Consider the following 7,050-nt stretch of genomic DNA (forward strand, 5'->3'; position numbering starts at 1 on the left):
TTTCCGAAAAAGGGCTTTTGATAGCAAGAACAGACCGCGAGATCCCTTACCCTTTCTTGCATAGCTTTATCGGGGACCTGGAGGACACCACTCTTCAACCGCTGTTAAGGAAGAGGAGGTGGATCTTTTCCAGAGTTCTTGGGAGAGCATCAACTCCTGGGAGGGGACTGTAAGGTGGGTGGGAAGTCTAGTTCTCCAGAATAGCATGGAGATCCCTCAGTAGGGCTGCCTTTTTTTGAGATTTGGGGCAAAGACCTTGACAGAGGACTGTCAAAGTGTGTCTTGTCTTGCTCTGACAAATATGCCCATCCGTGAACGAATGCAAGGGGAAGGAAGGGAAGAAAGTAGGGAGGGAAGAAAGGGCACATGATGGGTCTTCAGAGAAGATGAAAAGATGCCAAAAGAGCCAAGCTCTCAAGGCGATCAGCCCAGATAGGTGGTCAAGACAATGCAAGGAAGATCCATTGATGCAATCAGTGGTGCCACAAGTAAACACTAGGCTGCAGCTGTGGCCACTTGGCTTGAGCCCCAAGAAGGCTGGGGCCATGGATGAATGCTCTAGGAAAGCATTGAGGCTCACTTTCCCTAATTCTAGTCCCAGCCTGAGTCTCAAAGACTCTTCCAAATCCTGGCCACCAGCCATTGCAGCCACATCACTTTCTGGAGTGAACCATAGCCTCCTGCCAAATGACTGTATGGTAGAAAGGAGGGAATTCCTCATTTTCTCCTGTGCTTGGCTTGCTACGGAAATGAGGTGACTTTGGGCTAGAGGTTGGAAAGCCAGACCAAGAATCTTACTCTGGAGAGAGATACAAAAGTCTTAGAGGTTGCTACCTCTCTAGCAATGCACTTCTAGCAATGCTCAAAGGGATGAAGCAAAGAGACGAAAGGACTTCAGATTTGTGGTGGCCTGCTAGACATGTTCTCGTGACAAATCTGGCTGATAATATTATGCTCATTTGATAGATGGTGAAATTGAAGCTCAAAGATGGCCAATGACTTTTGCAAAGTCACAACGCACGTCAGTGGCGATGCTGGACCTTAAGCCCAGTTCTTATCTTCCTGCTCAGATTTGTTCTCTTGCACCATGGGGATAGAGCAAGAGTGAAAACACTATCATCTAGTGTGGTATGGCAGTGGCTCAGTGGCATAATTCTCACCCGCCATGCCAGAGACCTGGGTTCAATTTCCAGTGCCTGCCCATGCAAAACAAACAAACAAACAAACTATTGTCTATGAGCCAAATCTGACCCACTAACTGTTTTTATAGTTGAAGTTTCATTGGCACACGGCCATAGCCATTCATTTATGCACTGTCTATGAAAATGTAAAATTGAGTAGTTACAACAGGAACCACATGGCCTGCAAAGTGTAAATACTTGCCAATTGACCCCTTACAGAAAAAGCTAGAGGATCTTTAGATTAGATGATGTGTTTCTGCTAGGAAGATCACTTGTCTCTCTCTTTCTCATCCGAAGGCTCTCTGAGCCCAGGGAAGACCAAGCTGTCACTTCGTCTTTCTTTAACTCTCCCAAATGCCATGGAGCACACCTTAAAGGAGGACAAGTTGGGAAGCTCTAAGGGCCAGCCTCCTTGCTAGCTTCTAGCCCACTTTGTAGCTGTGTGTATGTAGCCTCCTATGGAGGAGAGATGCTTCACATCCTGTTGTCATGGCAACATGAGTTGAGATTGGCAATGAGGAGGGAGTATAACCCATCCCATCTCCACCCTAACCCCAGTCTTTAGAACTGCATTTTGGGAAGATGGTGATTAAGGTATTGTCGGGAATACAAAATTTCCTGGTGGGTGGAAAATGAGGGGAAATTGGAGCCTCCAATTTAACCCAGGAGAAGAATCTCTCTACACCTTCTCAGAGGTTGAGTGGCTTGTTCAGATTCACACAACTACAATACAGTGAAAGCTAGAATTAGAGCCCAGATTTCCTGACTTCCACTTGTTTTCATTTTTTTTTTTACTAGATTGTTGTCTTGAACTGATGGGTTTGGAAACATGTAAATGTCTGCACAGATTCCCAAGCACCTCCCTGGTCCTGTGTCTATGGCTCACCAATCTGTGAAGTGAAAACAAATCTTCATGTAGAGCTGGTTTGCGCAATGACTGTGTTGGGTTCAGCTGCAACTAGCAGGCTGTTTTCTCTCTCCTAAGGCTTTTTCATTATGTTATCACTCCCCCGGCTCTACTTGCACAGGGAAGCATTCAGAACATTTTATCTATTTATGGTTATGAAATCAACAAATCTCATGTGAAGAGGGTACATGCTGGCACTCGCGCACTGAGAGGGTCAGGGCTAGGTGAGTGGGCTGAGCGGAGAAGGTGAGGGACATGGAACCACAGGGTGGGAAAGATGAAGCTTCTCCAGGCAAAGGCCCGGAGGCAAGGATGGGAAGAGGAGACAAGCAATGCAATATGGAGATCTGGAATTCAAGGAGGGAAGAAAAAAGAATCAATCAACCATAAACACCTAGAACAGCAGGAACTCAGTTCAGTTCTAGGTGGGAAAGCAGGTGTGCAGGACGCAGGCCCTGTCCTCAAGGAGCTTGGAGGAGGGGACAGACCCTCCCTGCCTGCCTTTATTACTTCAGCCCAGTTTTGGGGTCCCCTCACCATCTGATGGTGAATGTCTTCTTGCCCTGCTGGTCCCCCAGTTGGGTCCGACAGTCATCCCCAAGGCCAACACAGCCTTCTGTGCTTTGCCCTCAATGCACTTCTCATCCTGCATTGCCCCTGCTTGTCCACTTGTCTGTCTCCCCACCAGCATCTGTGTCTGGTCTCTATATTCCCAGCATCCAGCATAGGGCCCAGCTCAGAGCAGGGGCTCAGATATGTAATTCATTTATGAAACTAACATCTGATGTTGAGTCTGTTCCAGCCTCTGTGCTGGGCACTAGAGGTTTGATGGTTCAATAACACAGCCTGGTGAGAAAGTGAGAACTTGACAAAGCCATCCTAAGTAGATTGCAGTAAAGGAGGCACATGGGGCCTCCTTGGGAGAGCCAAATGCAGGGGCGACCTGGTCTGGAAAGGCAGGGAAAGACTCCCTGAGGTAGCATGTTTGAGCTAAGTTGCTAAGTGTCAAGCAACTGGCTCATCGAGCTATGCTGTGCTGGGCTGGGTGGTTGCGGTGTGTGGACAGAGTAAAGCAGCATCATAAATGAGACTCCACACAGAAACAAGAAGCCACAAAAGAAGCTGTCACAGCCCGAGTGTCAAAGGAAGAGCAGAAAGAAGATGGAAAGAGGGTGACCGCTGCTCTGCATGGCTGAGCCTCCATCTCAGCCGGGGGGCTTGGTTCTGGGAGCTTTGCTATGAGTGGGACTGAGATAAAGTGTCCCAGCCTTCAGCAGAGTGACCAGTGGGCAAAGGGTAGATGCCTGGACTTGTGAAGGATGATCGAGATCCAACAGGCTACAAGGTCCCAGACTGGCCTTGCCCCTACTGTCCTCTCCAGCCCCGCCTTGCGTCATGTCTTTTGCTCTCTCTTCCAGCTACATTTACCTTTCATTTCGGTCCCTGGCCTGGTTATTCTGCTGCCTGCCACAGTGCCTTTGCACATGCGCTTCCCTCTGCCTGGAGACTGTTCTCCTCTTCTCTCTCCTGAGTTTCCCCATGTTTCCTTCAGACCTAAGTTAAAACAGCCCTCACAGGAAAGTCTTCCCTGACTCTCCTGATTAGGTCAAATCCCCAGTTAAAGGTTCTTGAGAACCGTGCTCCACTAGACGTGGGCGCCACAGTGGGGACGTATCTGCTTTATTCACCATTGGCTCTTCACTATGGAGTCAGGCACCCACAAATATTTGTAAGAAGTATCTACAAGAGAGAAGGAATGGAGATATTTTATTCCAAGAAGGCTTAAAAGGGTTTAGAGTCTTCAGATATCTGAAGGGTCATCATGAGGAGAGGGGAACAGATATGTCCTGTGGGTAACACAGGATGGCAGGATGGAGCCTGAAGGGAGAAGCGGGAGGTGGTGAAGCCTGGGGCGGGGGGGGGGCTCCAGGGTAAGAGTGCTCACAGCTGAGTCATGGCTCCTTGCTGACCTTTTGACATTGGGCAAGTGCCTCAGTTTCCCCATCTGCTAAATAGAGATGTGAGGGGAATAATAGCACTGACATCAAGGGATGGTTGGGAGAATTTGATTCGTTCAATCATTAAAGCACTTAGAACAATGCCTGGCACACAAAAAGAAAACTATAAATGTTGAATAAATGAATGTTAGTCATCATTATTGTAGCTTTGTGAAAAATAGAATTTTGAATAAAGCTATGCAGAGATGGAGTGGGCTGGTTTGGGAGGTAGTGAGCATCTCATTGCTAGAAGAATGTAAGCAGAACCTCGGCTCCACTGGCTAGGCTTTCTCCAGCTTTGGTCTAGCCTTGGCTTGAGAACACCAGATGAGCCAGACTACGGGCTGCTGCAATTCCAAAGAGAAGAGAATGACAAAAATGGCAGCCGGAGGTTGGGGTGGGGGTTTTGGAAGTCAAGGACCACCAAAGGCTTCAAGTTATTTCAAGGGCTCTGGCTTTGTCATGCCAGTGCGCCTTCCCTGGGCATCACAGCTGGCGCCAACAATCACCATGCCCAGGGATGGAGACTGACTCTAGCTTGAACGTGCTCTTCCAATGCTCCCCTGGCCATTTTTCTAGCAGCAAACCTGACTGTACTCTTTCCCAGTTCATGGCTTCATTACTCCCCATTACCAGAACTTCTCCTGGCCCTTCCATCCACGTATGTCTAAGTCATCACAGGCTCCAGCTGCAAGGGTCTCCTTGTTATTCTCCAAATACACCTTGCAACATCAAAATTTATAGAAGCAGCACTCACCTGTGCCTTACACGTACTGACTCATTCAAACCTCACAGCAACTCTGTGACGCGTGGGCTATTGTTAACCCCACTGGCTCTACCCGGTGGAGGAAGGGTCTACAGGACCTGGTCCACTGAATCCCAAGAGAGAGTGATGGGGTTAAACTCTTGGGTATTTAGGGGCAAGTAGTAGGCTTGGTGGGTCCAGAGAGGACGCCCCACCCCTGAGAATGCTGGAACTGCAGGGAGTTGGTTGAGCCACGGCAAGGAGGAGAGAGTGGTAGTGATGGCCTGATGATGGAGCATATTCTCGAACCAAGAAGAGGTGAGCAGTGGGTGAATCAGGAAGGGAGTGTCATACCAGGAAGAGTGAGTAGAAAGATATAACTGGCTGAATGGTTGCTCCTGCATTATCCAGCCCAGATAGGGGGGTGGTTCAAAACTTGCAAGGTCAAGGAAGAAGAGGCGGTGACTTCAGGCTAGATGTCAGTGGATTATGTTTGGTAGGGAAAAGAGCCCTGGACAGAAAGATCAGGAGATGTGGATTTTTGTACCAGCTCTGCCACCGACCTGCTGGGGTTATTAACCAAGCCCCTTCCCTTCTCCGAGCCTCAATTTCCCTATATGCAAAATGTCAGCGGCAGTGGGTTGGATCACTTGGCCTCAAAGGACCCTCCCATCTCTGGTACTCTGAGCATCTCTGGGCCTAGGTCCCACCTGGTCCAGTGGCTCCCAGGCTTCGAGGGGTTGAATTCTGCAGCCCCGAGAGCTGGTTTCAGGTGGGGATGGGCCCATGTGCCCAGTATTAGGGTCCAAAAGGGTCTGAAGTCTCCTGGAGGCTCAAGTTCTCACCCATGGATGAGTAAGACCAGCTTGGGCTCCTGGAGACCTGGTTTATGTGGAAATGGGAGGAAGCAAGTACAGGTACTGACCCTGGGTTTCTTCCCTCAAATGCATCAGGGGCCTTTCTTATAGGTCTGTGCTAAGGGCTCCAGGGGACTCACCATTGGTGGGATCCAATGAGTTCCAAGGTGTGCAAACAGACCCCCAGGCCATCCTGAGTGGTCCAACCCAGCTCGTGGCTGAAGCAACTACTGCCTCCAGCATTCCTTAGCTTCAGTCTGGTGGGAGGTCAACACCCTCAGCAGCATCCCACGGGCATCCAGAGAGGGATCCCAAGGCCTGGCCAGAATACCCTATTTCAGAACATCCTGGCTCACGATTGGGGTGGGGACCCCTTTGAGATCATCCGCCTTGGGTGACTGAGGCCCAGCACAGAGAACAGGGTGGCCCAAATGACCCAGCCAACACTTGGTGGAGATGGACCCAAGCCAGGCCCCTGGCTCACAGCACTGTGCTTTCCAGGCTCTTCTCAAAGTCTGCTCTCTGGGGTCAAGGTGCAGAGCAAGAGCCTGGGCAGGAGGCAGGTTTCTGGGTCTTGGTCTCAGCAATGCATTGAGTTGCATGTGACCTTGGCAAATCACTTATCTCCAAGGGCTGCCCTGGTTTCCCCTTCTGTGCATTGGAGGCTTGGCCTTGGTAATGGATGCCCCTTGGAAGGCCCACTGAAGTCTCCAGGGTTAACCGCTGCAAAGCCTGCACCTCTCTCCTTTGCTAGACTTGGAAAGTTGGGCTAGGTCTGATCCATCTCTGGAACCCCAACTCTGGTCCAGAGCAGGGGTCCATGGATGTCTGCAACCTACACAGCTCCTTGGGCATAGTCAAGTACTTTGTAGCTGACCTCAGTGAGTCCTGGCCAACCACCTCCCATGAGTGCTGCAGGGCACAGCAGGTTGGAGCAGAAGGATCCAAAGAGCTGGGTCCACATGGCTCTGGATCCACATGCCAGAGCCCAACATGTCCCCACCTCTATCCAGAAGAGCAGGAGAAGCCACCTGGCACATGCAAACAGCCTGGGAAAGGTTTGGTTCCAGAAAGTTCCAGTGAGGTGGTGAAGCAGGAAGCCTTCAGTGGAAGCAGATACTTGCAAGCAGCAACCTAGTAGGTTGGTTGTGGAGTCGATGCAATCCAGAAGTTTGTCCGGAGTGACCATGGGTACAGAAAGTCCACTGGGTCTGGACCATGCTGGTGGAGAGAAGGCAGTGCATCATAGATCTGGGAAGTCAGCTGCTGGAACCACAAAGAGCTGTCTGGCCCTTCTGCCGGGTGTGGGGCAGAGGCCAAAGTTAATGTTGGACTGGCCAGGAAGTTAGCATCTCTGGGCTCT

Source organism: Tamandua tetradactyla, chromosome 9 (genome assembly GCF_023851605.1).
Source record: "Tamandua tetradactyla isolate mTamTet1 chromosome 9, mTamTet1.pri, whole genome shotgun sequence".
In the NCBI taxonomy this organism is placed as follows: Eukaryota; Metazoa; Chordata; class Mammalia; order Pilosa; family Myrmecophagidae; genus Tamandua; species Tamandua tetradactyla.